General features: G+C 40.8%; 1 protein-coding gene across 2 annotated transcripts in view; it reads left to right on the top strand.

Annotated features, from left to right (window-relative positions):
* The first annotated feature begins 691 nt into the window (after nt 1-691).
* Nucleotides 692-24,234, top strand: part of MAPRE2 (microtubule associated protein RP/EB family member 2) — a 169,426-nt gene continuing 145,883 nt past the window's right edge. Inside the window, exons 1-2 of one of the 2 annotated variants that reach the window (XM_010586772.3) lie at nt 692-753; nt 23,280-23,340. The gene's annotated coding sequence lies outside the window, so the exon portion shown is untranslated. Of the gene's footprint in view, nt 754-2,208; nt 2,226-23,279; nt 23,341-24,234 lie in introns of those variants that run through there. The other variant, XM_064294616.1, reaches the window with a different exon arrangement.

Raw genomic sequence — 24,234 nt, 5'->3', positions numbered from 1 at the left:
CAGCAGATACTGAGCTGGGTCTTGAAGCCAGAACATTTTCTCAATTCATTTCATTAAAAATAGGTGCTGTTCCAAATGGACAAGTGCCCACATCAATAATCTTCTAGAGTTGGGTTCTCCAGCCTGGGCTTCATTTTCCAAATAGAATCCAAACATCAACAAGCAGGTTTCAAACCTCATCATAACTCGTCATTATTAAATTGTTAATCGTATCATCCGGCTTAGAATCGCCTAGTTTAATTATCAATGTTCAGGACAACTAGCTTCAGTCGTTACCCAGGTATGTGTACAAGCGCTTGGTGTAAAAAAGCGGACGCACTCTGGCTGGTGTGCCGGCCCCCGTTTGCAGGGTGTGACATCGCCTTTCCAAGCCCCTCTCTCAACTGCGCGGGTCTCCTCCCTTTAGGGTGCGGCCCAACTGCCCAGTCATTTCACCGACTGGCACTTTTTTTCCTGTCACCAACTCAGTTCGCTTCCTCGGGACGGAACCAGCATGCCGCCCTCCAACTGACACGCCAGCTGGTCACTTCTGACCTGCCCCAACCTGCAGCCCGCTACGGATCCCCACCGGCACCCAGTACCCCCGGGAAGGGGCGGTGCTGCCCCTACTCTCCCCGGTATACCGCCGGGCCCCGGCGGTGGCGGACGGCTAGTCACGTGTGGCGGTGAGGGCGGAGCGCGGGCAGCCGGGTGGGTGGAGAAAACAAAGCCCCCAGCTGTCAGCAGAGGAAGGAGGCTACAGCGCCGGAGCAGGTGAGTCAAGTGCATTTAAAGCGGTACTGCCCTGGCTTACCCTCGCACCCCCGCCCTGGCGCAGTCGTTCCTGGGCCTGGCGCTGGCCGCCGCTTCCTCCTGCCGCCGGGGTGCAGACAGCCTGTCGCGGAGCAAGCGACACTGGGGGTCTCCGAATCCCGCAAGAAGTTGTGCAGGGGTCGGCGGCACGACCGCGGAGTGCGCACCCCCCTGCGCTCCCGCGGGCGGTATCTCTGCTGCGGGGCCCCAGCACTGCGCACCCCGGGAAAGGGTAGGGAGTGGGGCTGCCACGCTGGCAGAAGCAAAGTGGACTAGCTCGGGGAGTGAGGGCCGGGATGGTCAGGGCAGGGAGGCTTGGCGCTGGTAGACAGGAAAGCAAGGGGGTCTGGCGGGTGCGCGCTCTCGGAGCACGGATCCGGAGGCGTGAGTGTTGGGGCGCTGTCAGGAGGGGCTGCGCGCTTCCGGGCCAACCAGAAAGTGCGGTGGCCGCCCAGGAGGAAACCCTCGACCCCGGCTCTGCTGCTGCTCTCGTGCTCTCCCTCCGGAGATGCTCCCCACGACTCCCTCTCCACCGTGCTCCCGGCGCTCGGGACTCGGGAGTTCTGCCGGTGGAGGAGGGAACCGGTTTTTATTCTGCGCCCAAGTGGTTCTTCTGCTGGGATCATCCTGCGCTCAGTGCCAGGGCTACTCAGCTACTCCCCACCCTGCTTCTGTAGGAAATTTGTCAGTCTACCCTTAGGAGGGTTGCGCCGAGGCCAGAAATCCCACAAAGGCCCGGGGGGAAGTACCCTACTCCCCTTCCCCCAACCCGGAGCGCTCGGTAATGCAGACTTTCAGACCCAGAAAGGGCGAGTGGATATGGCCACCCTTAAGTGACTTTGCCAGTCCGGGTGCCACGGGCCGCCCAGCCTTAAGGTCAGAGCTGTTGCTTCGGAGGAAGGGGCGCTGCATCAGTTTGATCAAAAGGCGCCTTTGTCTTAACCCCTAGGCCCCTTCTGCTAGCCATCGCCGAATCAGTAGCGCGTTGAGTAATTAATATTCCAAACGTTAGCAGTTCCTTCACCTGGGCACCAGCCAACATTGCAGTTCCCTCCCTGCGGGTCTTCTTCATCACTTGCTCTTGCCCTCTCCTATTTCAAAACAAAACAAAACAAAGGAGGACGAGGAGGAGGACTATGGTCCAGACCCGCTAGCAAGAGGTCACTAAACACAATATAGTGCAGGCATGTAAAATCAAGGCTTAAGTGTTGAAACCTGTGCCCGCCCGCGAGGAGACGGAAGAACTTTCTTGATTAGCACAGTATCGGCCCTGGGGCCTCGCTGGGAGGCGGCGGTTCCGTCCCAAAGGAGGTGAAGCTTGCAGTGCTGTCCTGACTGAGGTTGGACGCCGCACCTGCTTCTGCTAAGGGACCCGAGGCTTACAACTTTGCTGAACAGGACACAGTGGAATGAAACAGAATAGAAATCAAAAGGTAACTGAAGGGAAGGAACGTTTGAGATGCTTCTCTTGGACACCAAATTTGACTTAAGTTTTTGGCAAGCAAAAGGGAAATATTCTTTATCTCATCAATGTGCCTTCTCGCAAATTTTCCTTGCTTTGCTAACATTCTCTTCTGCCAAACTAAGCAAGACATCTGGCAGGGACTATGTGTCAGCAGATCTCTAAAACAGAAGTTTGGGGGGCCACCTAGCCTTTCTTATTTAAGCTTAACTAGCGGGTTTCTTTTGCGTGGGAAGAATGATGCTTCTCGAAAGCAGTGGTTCCCAAACTTTGGTGCACATTAGAATCACTTGGGGGAGGTGTGAAAAATTCCAATATCAGGTCACACCCCATGCCATTTAAATCAGTATGTCTGGGGGGTAAATGTTAATATTTTATTAAGATCCCCCCGGGATTCCATTGTGCAGCAACATTTGGGAGCCATTGTTGCAATGAAAGACTTGGGCAGCCAGCAGTGGGTGTTGCAAGACAAGATGCCGGTTGAACCACTCGGTGAGTGAAGGGAAAGACACTGAAACTGGGATGCCACTGACAAACACCCTGGGGCAGGAGACTGTCATCTGGCAGCCTGGTTAGTGGCGAAACCTGCCACATCATTTTTCACCCTCCCTTCTTACAATCTGGTTCTTGTTGAAAAGACTGAAGTTCACTGTCAGGACTTGGTTTCTGCGTGGTTGTTAGGGGAGACATCTAGAAACTTTCAGTCCGGGGATGACTCAAGTGTAGCAGGCAGGAGGGAAACCCAGCAGAAGGAAACTCGGGAGCAGCTTGGTGAATCAGCAAGCTGCACTCCAAGGTGGAGCCACTGAATAGGAAGTAATTACAGCCTAGTAGCTTGTTGACGCACACACACTCCTTTGAAAGCACATTTTAATATCTGATCAGGATCTGTTTGTTTGTAGAAGCTGCTCTCTTTTCCAGCATTTCATTCCACCTGCTTCATATATAATGCTCTTTCCTGTTAGAAGAGAAAACTTAAGCCAACTAGACATCTTTTTTTTAATGAGAACCATATACAAAAACTGTTGGAAAAGTCATGTAAACTGGCTTAGTTTATTTCAATTACATGAGTAATAGTTCCAAAGGAGAGAGGATGAATTTGCTGTACATAAATTTGAATGCAAAAAAGTCAAATGCCATTTAATTACACACTCAAGGGTGGATTAAAAATCTATTTAAATAGAAACAGTCGGACCTAACATTTTATGTGAAAATTTATGTTTGTGGTTGAGCAAAAGTTTCTTGCAAAAAAATTTTTTTATGTCATACCCAAAGGGTGAGTCTAAATAAGATAATCTGTTTAAAGATATATACAAAGTTTGTGAAATAGCATTATAAAATTATTTTTCTTATTTTTATTCCTATGACTTTCCCACCTTATCTTTCCTTTCTTCCTTATTCTCTGTATCACCAGCATTCTTGCTGCTATTGCCTAAATTCTTTCTTCACCATTCTCAGTTTCTTTAAAAAAGATACAGTAGTTCCTGGCACATAGCAAGCGCTCAATATTGTTAGCTATTTTTAGCCTCCCATTGAACTTTGTTTAAAGCTCTCTTTAGCACCTACCTATTGCACCCTGCTTGGTAGTCTGTTATCTCTTAGGGGCGGTTATGTCTGCAGCTGCCATAGCAGGAAGTGCAGGGCCCTGCATGTTGGAGATGTGCTTTATCGGACTCAAGAGGGTCAGAAGGTGGGAGAACATTTGTAAACTCAGTATCTTGGCTACATTCAGTTTTGGTTTTTTCCAAGACAGACATTCTGGATATGTAGGAGCCAAAGTTCTGCTACAGTTCTCAAGTGCTATATGTATAAAGTGGTAGTTCATTTGTTCATGTACCTTTTTCACACAAAAACAATTCAGCATTTTGAGCAAAACGAATAATTGTTGTAATACTTGACCACCTTCTTATGGGTCACACAAGTTCATCCTCTACTCATTACCATAGAAAAAACATATCCAGCTTTGACCTCTATGGATGGTTAAAGGAATCCATTAAACTAGCAGATTATTTCAGTGTAGGAGAAAAGAGAGATTAATAGGTAAAAAGCGTTTGTTGTTATTTTGTGGTCATGCTGCTCTCATTAAAATGACATAAATACATTTAAATAGCCAGAATATTTTTAAAAAGTGAAAGTTGGATATATTCTTTGACAGGTACCATCAAAAATAAATGTTAGTAAGAACTTCTAAAGGCCAAAATTATATAAATGCATCCTTAGCTACTTCTGTGTAGCCTGGGAAAGGGGCTAGGGATGCACTTCTGAAATTCCAACTCCTTTTGGGGGAAGTGTAAGATATTGAAAGACCAAAGTATAGACTAGAAAAATGGGATGAATCCAGGTGAATCCGAAACCGTTCGTCAGAGGATGGTATATATCTGTCTCTGTAATATTACAAGTAGGCCAAAAGGGGTGGAGTGGAATGGAAGGATGTCATCTCAATTTTAAAGCTCTTAACACTTTTGAGAACACATGAAAACCACGTGAATATCTGCATAGCCCTTTGGTCTTCTTAATACATTAGGGCCTCAACGTAATTAGATAGATAGTATTCCTGTTTGCCAAATAGCAAAAATAAGTCCTAAAATTTAAGTTCTCTTCCAAACTGGCAATGCGAAGCTAGAACACTGGCGTACTGACTCTTTTTCCAGTCTCTTACATCATAGTGTTTGTTTCCCAAGTTTTGATGTAATCTTGCCTAAAGGCTTTGGCTCCAAAACCAACCAAACTCACTGCCGTCGAGTTGATTCCGACTCATAGCAACCCTATAGGTCAGAGTAGAACTTCCCCATAGAGTTTCCAAGGAGCACCTGGCAGATTCGAACCACCAACCTTTTAGGTTAGCAGCTGTAGTACTTAACCACTACGCCACCAGGGTTTCCAGGCTTTGGCTAGACAAGGCAAATTCAAATGATCTCCTCTCTCCTTAAAACAGAAGAAACTATTCTCATACATCATGCACTGGCTGACTGTACTTAATAATCAACCTTTGGATTAAACAAACACCAAGCAAACTGAGCCGTGTTATCTATATGACCAAAGTAATACGTTTTAATTTTTTTTCCCAAGTTGTAGAAGCATAAACTCTTTAGGTTTAAGGGTCTTTAAAGGTTAGTCCCATCATCCAGCAAAAGCTTTAATGCCCTGTACAACACCTTCACTGTGTAATCCTCCAGTGTATGCTTGAATGTCTCTCTAGAAGCATGTTCCATCCATGAGAAGTTCTTTTTGCAACGTTCACCTATTGGAGGACACAAAGAATAAACCCAACTCTCTTGCATATCCACCTGCAACCTACTTAAACATTTAAATTGACTTTATTCTCTTTAACTTGGGATAAGGAAAAATCTGGTTATATCAGTCCATTAATCCACAAACTTTGTGCTCCAGATTTGCAGCATATTTGAGAAGTATTCAAAATTATGGTTTATCACAACAGAGTTATAGTGAATAGAGCTATTGGTGAATTTTCTTTTCAACAAATCTAATCTAATAATCTGCATACTTCAAAAATGATTGCTGGCAATCTTCATGCAGTGACATTAAGTGTGTGTTAAATTAAAACATTTGGCTCCATCTGTTTCAGGGATCAGCAAACTATGGCCCACCACCCAAAAGGCCATGAGCTGGGAATGGTTTTTATGTTGTTTAATACTTTTTACAAAAGTAAAAGTAGAATAATATTGCAGGATACTTGAGAATTACATGAAATTCAAATTTCGGTGTCCATAAGGAAAGTTGTATTGACTACAGGCAGCCATGTTTATTCATTTACATGTTGTCTATGGCCACTTCTGGTCTACAGTGGCAAACTGGAATACTTGCAGCAGAGACCATACAGCCTGCAGGGCCTAAAATATTTACTGAATAGTTACAGAAAATGTTTGCAGATTCCTGATTTATACCATCTCAATATACACCAATTTTAAGTGAGAATTGGCTCCCTTAAAGCCTTAGTCTTTTTTGGGGTTTTTCCCATTAGAGAAGGTAAAAAATTTGTTTCCAAACACAGGTAAACTAATCACTAAAAATAGAAGATAGTTTAGTTTCATATTTCCCTTGTGTATGTATTTACTCTGCAAACTCAGTACATTTCTAAATAATACATGAATTCCAGTGATATGGTCAACCATAAAACCTCGGTACCTAAACAAGTTCAAACAGTGCAATACAGACTTACACTGAGCTACGTCATTGTTTTCAGAACTCTAGAAAATGGGAAAACATCCTTGAGAGCAATCCTAGGGTGAACACTTGCCTTAATCCTTTAGCAGTAGGAACATCCTTTTTTTCCAGCCTTGTGAAATGTGTATGTTGATTTTAGTACATGGGGGCATAATTTGGGAATTTATTCAGATTTTTAAATCTTTCGTTATCCCTTAATACACTTAAAACACGATGTTGAAACTTGTTGCTTTTGGAAAGAACATTACTTTTCTAAAGTATATGTTTAAGGTAAATGACTTGCTACTTATAATGGCAAAGATAAATAATAAGCAGATATTCATATAGTCACTGTTGTCATGGAAGGCTATTAGACCCTGGACAATTTGGTTTGAACTTTCTAAATTCAAAAAAAGATCATATTATGATCCAGAAATTCAAATTGTTTACCTTCCTCCCATGCCTGGGAAGATTACTACTGGTTAAGATTCTAAGAAACAAGAGTTGAAAGAATAAGAACTACATGAGTAGGAACTTGTCTTCATTTTTTGTTGTAACTGTTGCCTGTCATAAAACTTCCTTCAGTTACGAGAACTTCCTCCTTTTGATGACTTTTTAATACTACAGACTGGGAGTTTACAAATGGATTTTGCTTAAATCAGTAGAGCATCTTTAAGAGTTATATATAACTGCTATCCTTTTTATCTGGATCTTCCAGAGTCAGTACACCTGCAATTTAGAGACTTAAAAGAGGGGTTTCTTCTTCACTAAATCAAAAAAAAAAGTACTATACATAATGTAAATTTTGAGATGCCTAAATCATTTCTTAAGAAAAAAAAAAAAATTGTTCACTCCGGAGGTTCACCCTTCAGCCAAAGATTGGACAGGCCTGTAAAACAAAACAAGACTAAAGGCCCATAAAACAAAATGAGACTAAAGGGGCACACCAGCTCAGGGGCAAGGACTAGAAGGCAGGAGGAAACAGGAAAGCTGATAATAGGGAACCCAAGGTTGAGAAGGGAGAGTGTTGACATGTTGTGGGGTTGTTAACCAATGTTATAAAACAATATGTGTACTAACTGTTTAATGAGAAACTAGTTCTGTAAACCTTCATCTAAAGTACAATAAAAAAAAAAGAAAAAAATTATAACTCTATTTAATATCATCCTAGGGCTATTAGTCTTTTTTTTTTTTTCAGTAGTAATGGCATGTTGACTACTAACTCCCAAGGTAACTTAACCCACAGTGCTCCTGATGGAGTAATTGGAGGAAACGGGGAAGGGAGACTCCAGAAGATAATTTGTATAATTCTTATTCTGACCTGATAAGGAACTAGTCCAAGGGAGATTAACATGTCTCCCTTATCATAATCTAGATTTTACATTTGATCTACTATATTTTTACTACAGTGGGGAGCTCATAATTGCCCATTGCTTAAACAAAGGCAACACACTCAAAAGTGTAACGACAAACCGTGAACCTAACCTAAAATTAATTATAGACACCATGGCAGGAATGACTACTGGTAATTGAGGTAAAATAGAAGGGAGAATGAGCAAGAACGGACCCGTTGTTGTCCAGTGACCCTATAAGAGTAGAACTGCCCCATAGGGTTTCCAAGGAGCAGCTGGTGGATTTGAACTGCTGACCTTTTGGTTAATAGTCGAGCTCTTAACCACTGTGCCACCAGGGCTCCCAAACAAGAACGGGCAGCTTGGAAAAGAGAGGTGATTCCTTTAAGTTTTGCTAACATACCTGAAACTATTTATTGGATGTCATATATAAAAGTGAAACCAGAGGACTAGATTACCCTTTTTACAAGCTGGTGAAAGCTCCTTTCAACACCTGCTAAGCAAGAGGTGAGAGAGAGCCTGCAGTCACCTTACATTTTCCTTCTTTCTCTCAAAGCTTGTCTTCAATTCAGCTTGCCAAAATTTGATATTTTAAGAAGAGCAATCTGTCATGATTCTAACCAAGAAACCACCATCTCCATTTCCCCTCTGAGTTCCCCAGACCTCCGTAAGATGGAAAAGACAGGCAGTTAGAAGAAAAACCTCTTGTTTGCCCCACCTGGTCCTTCCCCAGAAATGAAACTATTGATATCAGGCTGTTTGTCAGCTTCACCTCCAGCTTGCCCTCTATCATGATTTTTTTTAAGTGTGGTCTTCTGGGCACAAACCTCCTAAAACGAGTTTCCAAAAACCAATAGCAGCAGCAACCAAGTGCTCTGTGTGGTACAGGCAGATCCAGAGAGCAATCCCCTGTGTAGCTGGAGTGTTTAAGCATCACCATCGGTGAGTCTATTAATTCCCCATCCCAGCATCTGCCCTTTCAGCACTTCAAGGGAGGTTAGAATTTGGAGGTATGCTTTTATCTAGAGTTGCCAGAAAAAATACAGAACTCCCTGTTAAATGTTAATTTCAGATAAATAATAAGTAATTTTTTTTAGTATAAGTATATCCCATATGTTGCATGTATTACATGGGAGATACTCATACTAAAAAAATAATCTAAATTTCATGTTTAATTGGGCATTCTGCTTTGTTGTTGTCTGAGTTGTTTTATGTTTTTATTAAATCTGCCTACCCGGCTTTTACCACGTAATAAATAAATCTCAAAGTGGCTGGCTTTAGCTTTCCTGGCCTGGAAAATATCTGATTTGAGGCTATATTTCTGGGATACTATTAAAATATCTAAGCTGCCTTCACCTACTGAAAGGAAAAAAAATCAACCCATCACCTGAAGTTTTCTACATAATTTACTTAATTAAGAGCGGAAAGAAGTAAACCCAGAATTAGAAAATTAGCAATCTTTTTATTTTATAAGGTATTTTAAAGTAGTTTCTATTCTTCCACAGACCTGTTAATAGAAGACATGTGATACTTCAAGTAGTAGGTAAATTGTTAGCTCAATCCAGGTAGTAGGAGAAACCCATCAGCCACATCAACAGTGAGCTGCTAATCACGGTGTGATCCCAGGTGGTTCCAATGATGCCCCAAGTGGCGCCAGGATCTGAGGCATCATCATCATCTGGGAGTGCCTTAAAAGGCAGAACTTTTCTCAATCCACTCCAGATTGAAGATTCACACAGAATCTTCACTTTAACAGGATCCACGGTATTTCATATACACACTCAAGTTTGAGAAGCCCTTAATAGAGGCTTCACTCTTCCACACAGAAGGGAATCTTTTCATTTAATACTATGTCGAAATAATCCTTATGGAGACTAGAGATGACCCCTTCAGCTGACTTTTTTTTTAAAGAGGTTTAGTGTTGTATCACAGCAAGAACACTGGATTTCAAAGGAGAATGGCAGAAGGCCTGAGTTTTAAAGCTGGCTCTGTGGCTAACTGGCTTAGTGACTTTGAAGAATTTACTTAACATCCCTCATTAACATTCTTAACATCCTTCATCACATCCTTTATCAACCAACCTCCCTCAGATTGAGTTTTCTCCTCTGTAAAATACAGACAGTGGAGTCTGCTATCATCTCACAAGGTTCTCATAAGGATCAAATTAGATCATGTACATGTAGGTCTTCACGATGACTACAGGATGTACAGTGATGTGGTCGTTATATTTTTCTAGTGATCTGCTTCAGATAAGGCTAGCAGTTGACCATTATGTGATGTGGCTCCTTGCAGCATGCCTAAGTTGGAAGAAAGGTAGTATTAATTTTAGTAGTTCCATTCCTTCTGGGAATGGAACGTATCACCTTCTCCTCAAACTGAAAGTCCTCCTCCTGACTGGGGACCTGTGACATGCTCCAGGTCACCAAGCAAAGAATTCCTCATCAAGGTACCACTCTTTGTTCTGTGAAGTCTAAAGATACAAAATTGTATTTTTTTTTTTCTGCCAGAATTCTGCACAGTCCCTTCTGTACTTTTTCCTAGGATAAGTTTATTGATGGAACATGCTTCAATATTTTTAATTCCTCAACTTTTTTGTGAAATATTATTTCTTCAATCATTTCTGCAAAAACAAACATTTTTTTGTAGCCATCATAAACCTATGATTACATAATTGTGATTAATTGTTAAGTAGCTTTGTACCATATTCAATCATAAAATCCCAAGTTGGAAGAGGCTTCAGTGGTTATTTTGTTAAAAGACACCCCACTGCAGAATCCCAGCCACCAACAGTACACCCAGGAGAAACTCACTTAACGTTTCGTTGTTTTAATAAATACAACATTTATTATTGAGAGACTGATAAAGATGGGGGAGGAAAGGCACTTCCAATCCTACCACCTTAATGCAAGTATTGCACAACTATTTTTATTTCTGTGTAAAACTTCTCGTTTGTATCCGCATTCATTGACATTTTGCATAAATTCCTTCCTCTGAATTTTTAGTGTTGTTTTTTTTTGTTTGTTTTACTGCATCCAGTTTGTTTCCAGCTTCAGTGTCTCTGCCTGTACTTTTCCTCTTTTTTCTGCCTGAGATACCGTTCCCTGGTCAATTCAAGTTCATCCTGTTGTCTTAGATGTTACCTCGTCTAAGTCCTTGCTACTGAGTGTGGTCCACTGACCAACAGCGTCAGCTGCTACTGAGAACATCTTCTAAGTGCACGGTCTCAGGCTCCACCCCCAGGCTTTCTCAGTCAGAATCTGTACTTTAATAAGGTCCTCAGGGGGCCCCTGTCACATGTCAACACATGAACATTTGAGAAACATTTTCTGGAAAGCCTTCCCTAAACTCCTAACCATTGCCTCCTTCCCACAGCCAACCCATCCAGGGTTGGCTAAGTGCCCATCTTGATTTACCTTTAATTTCCCATGTACGTGGGATATCACATGAATTCCATGAAGACGGTGATGGCATCATATTCAACTTCACATCCCCATATCCTTGCACAGTGCTTGATGTGTAAGAGTTCAGTTTTTGTAATTTTTTCATGATTTTCCAATACCATTATTTTATAGATAAGGAAATGCTGTCTTCTGTAGTGCTGAGAAATGGGGCACTCAGCAGGGCTCTCTCAGTCGCACATCTGCAGTTTATTAGAGGGTTCCCTCCTGTCTCCATCCTTACAGTGGAAAATATACTTGGGGGGCAAGGGAGGAGTGTTTCTCTTATGTGAGTTATTCGTGGAAGCTTTATTCCTTTTGCTTAAAAGATTAATACCTGTTCAACACAAATACCTCTGGAAGGAATAGCACTTTATACTTGCTTTGAAGGTTGGTCAGCCAGCAGGTTTTGATAAGTGTCTGGGAGAGGGACATACAGGTAATTGTTATCTGACAGGAGACGGCAGGGAGCACTCATGAGTGCTGAAAAAGACAAATGGTGGGGTGCTGGAGAACAGCTTTTAACTCTGACAAATGTTAACGATATTTTTGTCTTGCTCCATACCACCGGTCACATTTTCATTTAAAAAAAAAAATCACATGTCTCACTTACCTATAAAATCTCAGGCTGTGACTCTTTTCCCAGCCTGCCTCTCATCTATGGCAAATTTCACCAGCCCCGCATTCAAAGCAAATCCTTATGCCCTGGGGATTTTTTTGTTCGTTTGTTTCAGATATTTCTTGTAAAATTCTGGACAGTCGAAAGTGTAGGTACTTCTACAATGATATTCCTAAACTCACATTGAAACTAAACAACAACTGAACCATAGGGAGGTCTCACTGCATCCAAGAACCACTTGGCTTCCTCATTGTGGAAGGAATGTTTTGTGAGTTCTGGGGACTGCCAATCTGAGAAAGGGAAGCTCAGCCCCTGGGGCTGCTGCTTTGAAGTAGCAGAAGGATGATTAGGGCTTAGGAATCAAGTTGTGTGCAGTGACAAGAAAAGTCTGTCCTATGGGGCTATTGTTTGCCTTATTTGAAAAGAACCAGAGGCGACTGGTACAGCTTACCAACAGCTCTGACAATTAGCCACACAAACCACAAGATTGAAAGGAGTGTAATTATATTCAAGAATGTGTGGCCTATTTTTTGCCCCCTTGGAAGCCTGCTGCTGTCCTTGCTCATCACCATGGACACCAACTCCAATGGAGTTGTGACTCTGAGTCAGGTTCATTTCTTGGGGAAGAGTGTATTAGACTGTCTTTCTGTCCTAAACTGCTTAGCTGGGTATCTGTGATTATGCTATCCATTATAATTGCTCAGACTTGGGATCTTGGGTGGGGTTTATGAGTCATTTGATACCTTCAGAATAGGCCTTGTTGAGCAACCTTCAGAAATACCTTGCTGAGCAAGCTGATGCAGGTGAGCCACACAAGATGGGTAGGACAATTGTTGTGTCCTACACCCTCTAACATCAAACCTCATTCCATTTGAGTCATATTTTCCCTTGGGATTTGTGACACATCCCAATGGAAAGAGATTTTTAACAATATATTTTTGTAAGACTTAGTGGTATTTTAAGGGTTACTCTTGGAATCTGAAAGCTGTGTGAATTATTTTGATTGCTTTTCACACAGGACATTTTGGGGTCTGTTTTTAAATGTTAAACAATGTTCAGTAACCTTGGGCTATGTGACTACCTGTTAATAATTTTTTATGACTTTGGTTGAGATACTTTTGCATGTTGATTTCTCAATCTGAAAGTTGATGCCAATCTTTGTTACTAAAGATCATGAGTCTAGGCTGTAGAGATTAAGAAATTAAAATAGCAAGATAAAATTATTGCAGTTAAGAAGACTTATAGAAATGATAGTAAAGCAAAGAGGAAGCAGCAACATCTAAAATATTCAAAAGAAAAGTAAACGTGAGTCAGCATAAGACAAAGAACAGTTGTGTCTAACTATCCTCCATAATTCAAAATTTAAGTCTAAACAAAGATCTTCTCTCAAAACCATAGCAACTTAGGCACAACATCGTTCTTGTTGTTTTTATTATCATTAATAATAAACTCAAATTGAGCTGATTGTTATGAGGCCCAGTTCTTGTCCCAACTTAAAGTACAATTCAAGACAACTCAATTCACCTTTGCGGCCCCCAGTCTCATCAATAAAACATGATATCTTACCTTTACCTATCCTCTCCCCGCAGAATGTCCCAGTACATCTTTTCTTAGAATAAGATATAGTAGAAAATGCAATGGAAACTGTATTTTTTCTTTAGAGAATCCACAAATTACTGCTTCAGTTATTTAAACATGAGGAAAATATATGGATTTGATAGTCCGTTACCACATTGAATTATTTAGTTAAGTTGGTATAGGCAGATGCAGTGATAAAATTCAAACTTCTGCTTAATATATGTACAATGCCATTATAGCTCCTCAAAATGAAAGTGGTGTGATAGCTGACAGAGCAGACATACTGCCAAAAGCATCTGCTTAGAAACCTTCCAGAGCTCACTTTTCCCTCTGCACATGGATGTTAGGGTCAGTTCTCTCCATCAGTTGGCCTGGACTAAAAATATTAAAACAAAACAAAACAAAAAAACCCAAACCCCTTGCCATTGAGTCCATTTGAACTCATGGTGACCTCACGTGTTACGGAGTAGTACTGCCCTGTAGGGTTTTCTTAGTTATAATTTTTTATGGAAACAGGTTTGACAGATCTTTCTTCCATGGAGCCACTGGGTGGGTTCAAACCACCAACCTTTAGGTTAGCAGCCAACTGCAAACTGCTCGCACTACCCAGGGACCTTAGACTGAGAAATAAAGGGGTAATAAATCATATCCCATTAGAGTGACGGGAAGACATGGAGAAAGCAGAACCACTGGCCAAGTCCAGCAGTGAATTGTATTGTACTGCCTCAAAATACAGGCAAGGGCAAGAAGGCCTGCCTCCCATGGTTTGGGGTTGTGGTATAATTTCTGGACACCAATATGGCGCCTGCCTAAGCACCTCAGCAAACAAGGACAAGAAGAAAAATAGATTCAAAACAGGGATTGAGCCAACCATGACAAACCTCTTCTTTTTCTCCTAAATGTAAAGGATGTTCCCTTTTATAAGACTGTGGCTGAGTTGTGTTAGCAAATGAAAGACTGCATATTAGCAGTTGTGATCTGAGAGAGGAATCACTGCTTCTTTCATTGTGTGGTCCTGGTGCCCACAAATTCATGCCAGAAGGTGCTCAAGGAGGAGTTTGTAATGAGCAAAGCCTACACCTGACTGAGCAATAGTGTCATTGCACTCTGGACTCCAGAGACATGGCCCTGTGACCCCTTCCCACTCTATTGGAAACAGATAGAGCTACTGGTAATTGTGTTTCAATCGTTTGAAGGTCTGGAACAATCAGTGGGTTCTGACAGATAATCCCACATAATCAGTATATAACTCTCCTTAGTATATGCCTTCAGTTAGTGATGCCAAGTAGAATCACAGTATTTTAGAGCCACAGGCAGCTGTTCGAGATCACCCTCATTTAATCCAGTTGTTTTCTAGATGAAAATCTGAGGCGTGGAGACTCCTCCTTCTAAAAGCACTTAGAAAATGCAAAGTTTTATGTTTTTTGCTCACTCATCGTTTGCTTTTGTCACCATTTGGCAGGTCCCCCAAGCATCCCCCTGAGTCTCAAGCACACCGAGTGCGCTGGTAGAGAGAAATGGGGGATAAGTTAGCTGTCCCTGTGGGGAGCAAAAAGGAAGCGCCTTGTGGGATGAGAAAGAACAAGAAGGCAGAAATAAGTACTAGTTTCTGTAGGGTCTACAAGATTGGAAAGAAATAAGAATATTAAACACTGTATCAAGTGAAGGTAATCACCCAACAATTTAATGAGCTACCATTCAAAATAAAGCTAACCAGAAATGCTTCTCCTGTGGTCAAAAGATAAAGTTTGAGTTTTTGCTTTTTTCATTGGCTGCCAACCTGAGACAGTGGTCTAACTGTGGAGTTTCTCAGGCCAGGTACTACAAAAGATGCAGCAAAAGAGGCCTTGGCAGAACCAAAAAGGCCACCGAGAACCCTGCTCAAGGGGTTCCTTAAACCAGTTGCCACGAAGTGGACTCCCCCTCATGGCAGCCCCACGTGTGTCAGAGTAGAGTTGTGCTCCACAGGCTTTTCAGCGGGTGACTTTTGGGAAGTAGGTCACCAGGTCTTTCTTTTGAGGCAGTTCTGGGTGGACTTGAGCTGCCAATCTTTTGGTTAGCAGCCAAGCACTTTAACTGTTTGCACCACCCAGAGACTCTGAGGGATCCCTGGGGGCCCCTTTCATCAAGGTCACATTGACAGGCTTTCTCTCCCATTCTGTTTAAGCTTCTGGTTTTTCCTACACAGTTGATTCTGTTTTTTAATTTCCTGAGCTTCTGATATTTCAGTCCAGTTACCCAAGGAGATGTGTTGAAAATTCACTTCTTTAATAATAATAACAACACTGATAAAAAGTATTTTCCATCTACATGGAAATTTACCCTTGCTAAAGAATCTTCTTTAGCAGCCATTCTCTTGTGACGGTGGGGTAAGATGATACACGTGAAAGAATTTTGCAAAATTGAATGCTATAGATGTGAAAAAGAAAAACCTTAAAGAAATATTTTCAAATTAGGCAAGTGGGTTTTACCTGGATTTATTTCCAATAACAAATTGGTTTTCCTCATGGTCGTTTTATCCCTGACAGCATAATTGGGTCTTCTGCTCTGCAATGTCATTTTATTTCCCAGGTAAGTGGGATTCAGTGTGAGTTTCCCACCAGGGAATTTAGTTACTGACATAGTCCCCTAACCTTGTGTACGTGGACTCCCCAGGAAGGTGGACCCACAGCAGGAATGCCAAGAGCAGTATTGTTTGGTCAGTGTTCTAGGGTCTTCACATTGGCTCAGACAGACACCTGTGAGCAGAGCCTATGCACACATTCCTGTACATTTCCACAAGTTCCACCCACTTATCAATACTTTTAACAGATACTGCTGAAAATGTTTAAAAAAAAAAAAGTTTGATCATATTTCCACTCCAAGCACAATCCAAAAGTTAGATAAGGATTATCTGTTTTTTGAAGGAGAAACAGTTAAGCACTCAGCTACTACCCAAAAGTTGGAGGTTCGAACCCACCCGGAGGTGCTCAGACACTCTGCTTTGAAAAGGTCACAGCCATGAAAACTCTTTGGAGTGCAGCTCTACTCTGAAACACATGAGGTTGCTATAATTTGGAATCAACAGCAACTGGACTGGATAGCATTGTCATTACAAGCCTCATTGCTATCATCAAAGTCTTACATCTGACTCATAGGTTACCATCCTAACACTTTTAAATTGGTACTGTGTTCCTTCTTGGGATGGTCAAAGGAAAAAAAAAAAAAACCGCTGTCATCGAGTTGATTCTGAGTCATAGCGACCCTATAGGACAGGGTAGAACTGCCCCATAGGGTTTCCAAGGAGCAGCAGGTAGATTTGAACTGCTGACATTTTGGTTTGCAGCCGAGCTCTTAACCACTGCACCACCAGGGCTCTAGTCAAAGAAATAAGAGTCTATAAAGACAGGACAGGTATAAAACAAGGGTTTAGTTTTCACTATGACCTACCTGAACACTAATTTGAACCCTGGACTCTGAAATGGAGCCCAATGGCTCTGTCTGTGCTACTTTCCCGCTGCACAAGCATTCTGTTACATTACCAGTCACACTAATGAGAAAACCATTCTTCCATTTCTACTACTTCATTTTCAAGGATAGATAATAAATACGGGTAACAGGATAAGTGCAAATAAGGTAATCATAGGAAACATGTCACAGAATTATAATGCACATGGTATCCCTTAGACTACATTGTTTCATGTCATTTTCCTCCATTTTTTACTTTTGTCCATTTAGCAGCATGAAGTCTGTTCTAGAATAGAAAGGTCAGTCTTAAAAAATGGCTTTAATTCTAGTTCACATGGGAAGTAGCAAACGGAACAATGAGCATTCTAAGAAGAGAGGAGTAGGGTAGGTTTATATGAAAAGAGTTCTATTTTTTGTAACTCTCACCTTAGGTAGTTTCTGGGGCTTTATCTTTTATTTTTATAGAAACTGAAATTGCACAATCAGAAGAAGTTTATAACATCATTACCATTCTTAATATATACTACCAAAAATCCCTTTATCATCCAGCTATAATTTTTTAAAAGCCCTTAAAGATACAATATGGATCATTTAGTAGTTTGTCTTTCTTAAGGAAAGAAAGGAATGTGTTGTACCAGACTTATACCCAAGATTCAGTGTAATTTGACCTCCTTTCCTTGCCAGATAATCTCATTTGGTTTTTGTTTCCCTGGTGGATGCTAGCTCTGTGCTTCCCGGCAGCCTTGCCTCTGGTCCCTGTGTGCACGGGACTGGGCAGTCTCCTGGCCTCCCTCTGCTGCCCCCAGGAAAGGCCATGAGCTCAACCTGAGACCACTAAGTGAGGCAGTGCTTGGTGGAGACAGGGCTTTTTGGAAGGATGATATCGAGGAGGATCAGCCCAAGGTTTAATAGCCTGTGACCTTCTCTTAATGCTTACAAGCTGCTTTGTTCCTAAAAAGCTGTGGACCTCCTACACTAAAGGATGTGATAGAAAACTGGACTGATTCAATATCTCAAAGTAGCCACGGGGAGTTTGGAATTCAGGATAGAGTTCATTCTGAAGATCCAAAGATAGCTTGGTTAGTAAACTCCTGAGAGGCAAAGCTGGGCTCAGGTCCCAGCTATGTTCTCTTCTTGGAAATGCTGGGAGCAGCTGCGGAGACGGTAGTAATAATTCTGTCCCTTTATGAAAAGAATGCTTTAACCCTGTGTCGATCAGAAGCCTCACCAGCTAGATACATAAGCATTGAAGACAGAAAGAAATCATATCTCTTGATTGATATGGCACGGGCATATTGTAAAACCATTTTTTTCATTCTGACATATCTCTTGTCTGCCTGCGGTCTATGGCCAGGCAGGGAAATAGTCTTTGGGAAGGAATGCCAGCCCCGTCTGACTCCCCAGCTAGAGGGGTCTTCTGTTGCTGTGCCCTGGACATGGGATGCTAGAATTCTGGGTGTGTTCTAAGAAAGAGGATTCAAAATTTCTAGAGGATGAGAGAAAATGCACTTTTTGCATAAATTCTTATCTTTATTCAATAAAGATAGTTCTATGAATACCCTTCTATTTCATTTTTCCCCTCATAAGGAAAATGATTGCAATGGGAAACATTATCTTTTAAATATTAATATCATGTGACTGCTGTTGTTAGCTGCTGTTGAGTAGGTCCCTGACTCATGGCGACCCCTTGTGTTACAGAGTAGAACTGCTCCATAGATTTTCTTGGCTGTAGTCTTTATGTAAAACAGAGACTGTGCTTTGTTAAAGAGTTTGACCATGTCATGACTCTCATCCTAACAAAGATACAGTCTTTTCAATTAAAACAGAGCTAACAAACAAGCCCAGACAAAACAGCTGGCTTATGACTGCTTGTTACCAAGGAGCTACCTGGCGCTCAGAATAAGAAAGAGGTAAAGTCAACTTGGTCTTTTCTAACTTGAAGGGAAACTGTGTAAACTCCTCGCTGTGTGCTGATAATTAGGTTATGTCCTTATTAAGAGTGTGACCCAGCTTAGAATACAGAACGTTTGCCTTGTCATCCACACACAAAAAAAAAAAACCACAAAGAAGGATGAAATTCTATTCCTGTGCAAATAAGATGTGGGAATTTTGGGATTTCCTAGATAGCGTGAACTCAAGGAAATGAGAGATCAGTTCAAAAATGCAGAGTGTATCAAACTGCCGTTTAGAGCTCACATCCTATTTTGAGAGTATATGTTTTGTACTAATATTGAGTTGTAATGAAGGATTGAGAAGACGTGGGAGCAAGGGGGATGACAGTAAACAAGATTCCAAGATAAGCACGGTTTGACACCAGAACATTGGTGGTGGTTTCTACGAATGGTAGAATCTTGGGTGAGGTATTTTTTTTTTTCTTGCATCTGTGTAAAATTGAGCAAGTTCCTGACCCCATCTTGCCTACTGCCTCGGAGCTCTTGGTTTTCTCTGAAAATGTAAAAAAGAAGTGAAGTATCTTGCTAATTCTAGTTTCTGTCTAATCCCCTGAGTTTTTTAATTAAACTTTTTATTCTGACATAATTGTAGACTGACATGCAGTTGTAAAAATACAATACAGAGAGATCCCATGTCCCCTTTATCCACTTTACCTCCAGTGGTAACATCTTGCAAGCCTATAGCACAATTGATATCAATACAGTCAACATACAGAACATTTCCATCACCATAAGGATCCCTCCCATTGCCCTTTTATACCCACATACACTTTCCTCCCACCCTCATCCCTGTCTTATCTTCTAGCAACCACTAATCAGTGTTCATTTCTATGATTTTGTCATTTCAAGAATGTTATATAACTGGAATTGCATAATATGCAACCTTAAAGAATTTTTTTCCCACTCATCATAAATCTCTGGAGATTCATCCAGGTGTCACGTGTAACAATAGTTGGCTACTTTTTATTCCTAGGTAGTATTCCATGGTATGGATATCCCACAGTTCAACAGTTAACCCAATAAAGGATATCTGGGTTGATTCCAGTTTAAGGCTATTGCTAATAAAGCTTCCATAAATATCCATTTCTTTGGGATAAATGGCCAGGAGTGCAATTGCTGGGTTGTATGTTAGTTGCACTGTTCAGTTTTTTAAGGAACTGCGAAACCGTTTAATAAAAAAAAAAAAAAAAAATTGCCAACTCATAACTACCCTATAGGACAGGGTAGACCTGCCCCGTAGGGTTTTCAAAGTGTGGCTGGTAGATTCAAACTGCCAACCTCTTGGTTAGCAGCCAAACACTTAACCACTGTGCCACCATTCTCACCACAATGTATGAGTGATCTAGTTTCTTTTTATTCTCACCAGATTTGATGGTGTCACTGTATTCTTTTAATTTTAGCAATTCTGATGGATGTGTAGGTGATTGTCATCTTAATTTGCATTTTCCTAAAAGCTAATGCCACCACCCACCTCTCAGTTTGTTGTACTGTGGTAGCTTGTGGGTTGTTATTATGCTGGAAGCTATGCCACTGGCATTTCAAATACCAACAGGGTCATCCGTGGTGGACAGGTTTCAGCAGAGCTTCCAGACTAAGACAAGCCTAGAAGAAAAGACCTGTTGATCTAGTTCCAAAAGTCAGCCAATGAAACCCTTATGGGTAACAGCAGAACATTGTCCAATACACTTCTGGAAGATGAGCTTCTCTGATTGGAAGATAGAAGTCTGGTCACCTGATGTTTTAAGCAAAGAAAAAAAGTTTTGTTTTATTATTTTCTCCTCTTTGTTTTTCCTGTTTGTTTGAAACAGCCATTATCTTTCCCCCAAGTGACTTTTATAAGTAAAATATGGAAAGGATAAGATTAAAGGCAAATAATAATAAGGATGTTGAACATCTTGTCTTATAATAAAATTTAGGTTTTATCTGTGACATTTTCTTCTGCTGTCTTTGGAAGTTATCAATTTTTTTCAAATAATAATCTCTTTAATGAGAAGGGTTTCATTATGCATTGTAAAAAGCATGTAGGAAGACTGTCTTTTCACAGTTTAACTACTGAAAGAATCAGGCATCTTCAAGGTGACACACATCTAACCTATTTGTGCAAAGGTCTGTTTGATGTAGGTTGCGTTTTCCCATAAAGATTGCATCGCATAACCCCATAGGTCACAAGCTTAAAAGTTGGTTTTAGGGCTAGGGGAATTCCAAACACTTTGAGACTCAATTCATATTCTTAATTACAACAAAGTATATTACCTTCTGTGTGAATCTTTCTTTCTCTCTCTTTCCCTCTATCTACCTCATCCTCCTTTCTCTTTCTTTCTTTATGTCTTTCTGTCTGTCTCTCCCTCCCTCCCTCCCTTCCTTCCTCCCTCCCCTACCCCCTCTGTCTTTCTCTCTTTCCTCTTTTTAAACCTGGCGGTGGCTCACTCACTCATTTATCAGTTACTTCCTGAGCACTCATTATATGTCAGGCCCTAGACTTAGGATGGGAATGAAGCAAAGCCCTCTAGGAGTTTCCAATCTATAGCAAAGAATTGGCTTCTAAAGTGAAGGAAAGAGAGGGCAGATATTAGAGTCTGTGAGACTCAATTAAAATTGGTCGCTTTCCATCTGTATGATCACGGACAAATTGTTCCCCCACTCTGAGCCTCAGTTTCTTCATTTCTGAAATGATTATTTTGAGGATTAAATTAGATAAAACATGTGGAATGACTAGCACATAGGATGTTCGATAAATGATCTCATTCTACTCCAAAGTATTCCTTGAAAGGGCTAGAAAAACACCAGTGGGCTGTTGTCATAGAACAGAAAAAGCCAGTTGTACACAGCTAATCCTGAATTTTCTAAGAAATTATTTGGTTTATAGATAAACTAGGAACCTTATACCTTGCTTCCTAGCTTAGTGGCAAATAGTTTGCATAGTAACAGCTACTGGGTACAAGATAAATAAAGAAGACAAGTGAAAATTTTATTCTGATTCCATTAAAATTTCTGGAAGATTGGGGGGAGGGGCTTAAGAAAAAAACTGACAAAAATGAGAACAGATATATTTTTTAAATATGACTTTTAGATTTACTAAAACCCGTTGCCATTGAGTCGATTCCAACTCATAGTGACCCTGTAGGACACCATAAAACTGCCCCATAGAGTTTCCAAGGAGCGCCTGGTGGATTTGAACTGCCGACCTTCTGGTTAGCAGCTGTAGTGCTTAACCACTACGCCACCAAGATTTCCTTAGATGTATTAAGTATCCTTACCTATAAAATTAAATTCTGCTATAAAATAGGTGAAGAAATTCTTCCTGTTTGACAGGAAGGAAAAATTAAAGTTGTAGTCAGTGAACCTGAGTTCAGTCCTTGAAACCATTCATGTTAACGTATCTAATCTTTAAGCAAGCCGAAGTTTATGAATTATTTTTGAGCTCCATTATTGAATACCATAACATTAAAAATTCAACTGTCATCTTTATTTTTCTTCTAGCACTTAACCATTTTGTTCGTCACATCGTTTTCTTTTATCATCTCCTCTTCCTGTAGAACAAGTGAAAAATTTCCTCACCCCTTTTAAAAAAGTCCTCCTCCCAGGAACATCTCCAGAACTAAATCTGAGATTAATCACATAGTGTTGGATCTACCACAGTATTTTGTTTTTATACAGTTGATCTTAAACTGTATAAGCATCAAAGGCATTTCTGAAATGGCCCTATAGAGAAAACACTTAGAATAGAGCCCATTCCAGGTGAGCAGTATAAATGGAAGGTGGAAAGGGATCATTTCTAATATGGGTAGTGAGTTCAAAGGAACTGGGGACTGATCAAGGAATAGATATGGCCACAAGTAGCACTGTTGCACAACCAGCTGTATATCGGGGCTGGTGCTTTGACAGCACCATCATGGGTGGGGGTGGGCGCGGTTCCCTCACAGCAGGGGGTCTTCCAGAGACAACTAGAGCAGGGAACCACCAGAATTTCAGGGAAAGGCAAAAAAAAAAAAAAAAAAACTTTTCACGGGACTGGTATCTTACCAAGTAGCCGTAGTGGAGCAGTGAGTACTTGGCTGTGAACTGAAAGTCAGTGGTTCAAACCTACCAGCTACTTATCAGGAGAAAGATGTGGCAGTCTGCTCCCATAAAGATTACAGCCTTGGAAATCCTATGGGGCAGTTCTACTCTGTCCTATAGGGTCGCTATGAGTTGGAATTGACTTGATAGCAATGGGTTTGGTGGGCACCATACTAAATTTCCACTAACTTTAATAAATCAGCCCAAGAATTAATCTAATAATATAGATTGAGAGCCCTATTCTATTGTTGTTTGGCTGCCTTAAACACTCTCATATAGTAAAGTCAAATGAATTTAGATATTTGGGGATTTTTTTCCTTTTCTACTGCTGGCCACACCCAATGAACTAAATTATAACTGTTTGCTTCTATGTTTTCATCATACTTAATGCTCTTGTTCTATTTTTTTCATTGTTAGTATCCCACTCTCCAGAGGAATAGATCATCTTTACAGCCAGGAAAGAGCCTGGATGCTTAAGGTAAGGTCTAAATGGACATTATATAAACATGTATTATATTGTATGGATCTTTGTTTTCGGATTCATTGAAATATAATTAATGCTCTTATAACAAATGTATTTAAAATTTTTTATGATAACAATAAAAGTAAGTGTTCAAGTGTACATGCTCCATTGAAACATTGTTTTTCAAAATATATTCCATTTCCCAAGGATGCTAAATGCTAATCGACTGCTATCAGAAATTCCTCTAAAAATACTGTCAAGCAAATTTAATTTTGAAGGTTTGATTAAAGATGAGTGGGGGTGGATAATATCAACAGATGGCCAAAATGACCTCATGACATTCCTCATTATTTGTAAATAAGTGAGTTTTGTTTGCTATTGTTAAAAATCAAGGGCAGTGGCTCTGTTAGCTTTACAATAAAGAGAAATAGAGAAAAATGTTTCCTGTGAAGGAGACAAAGACCCAGAAAGCCTCATTTTTTCAGTTTGGGATTTGTCTTTGAGACATAATCTTTTGACCTTCAGTTATTTCCCACTGGTACTCTGAGTCTCTCTCTCTCTAACAATGCCTTCAAGCTTCACCTCCAAGAACTCTCTAGAACAAAGAAACAATTAACCAAAATTCCACCAGATGGCAATATTTGGAAAGCCATTCAGAGAGGTTTCAAAGCTATGAGCTGTTATTGTTCATGCAGAGAATAGTCTCATCAAATATAACATCCTAAATTCCATCCAAGGTATGCTAAACATCTTTTGTTTTACTTCTTTTTCCCCACAGCATTGGAAATTTTACTTAAAAAAAAAAAGATGTGTGTGAATGTGGGTGTTGTTTTCCTTTGTTTTTAATTCTAGAATGATAAAATTAGAAAGCTCATTCTTACATAATAACCTTCCAGATAGTACTGGTGT

This window comes from Loxodonta africana, chromosome 11 (assembly GCF_030014295.1).
Source record: "Loxodonta africana isolate mLoxAfr1 chromosome 11, mLoxAfr1.hap2, whole genome shotgun sequence".
In the NCBI taxonomy this organism is placed as follows: domain Eukaryota; kingdom Metazoa; phylum Chordata; class Mammalia; order Proboscidea; family Elephantidae; genus Loxodonta; species Loxodonta africana.
Note: the sequence above shows the minus strand (reverse complement) of the source record. Positions and strands in the feature narration are given on the sequence as shown.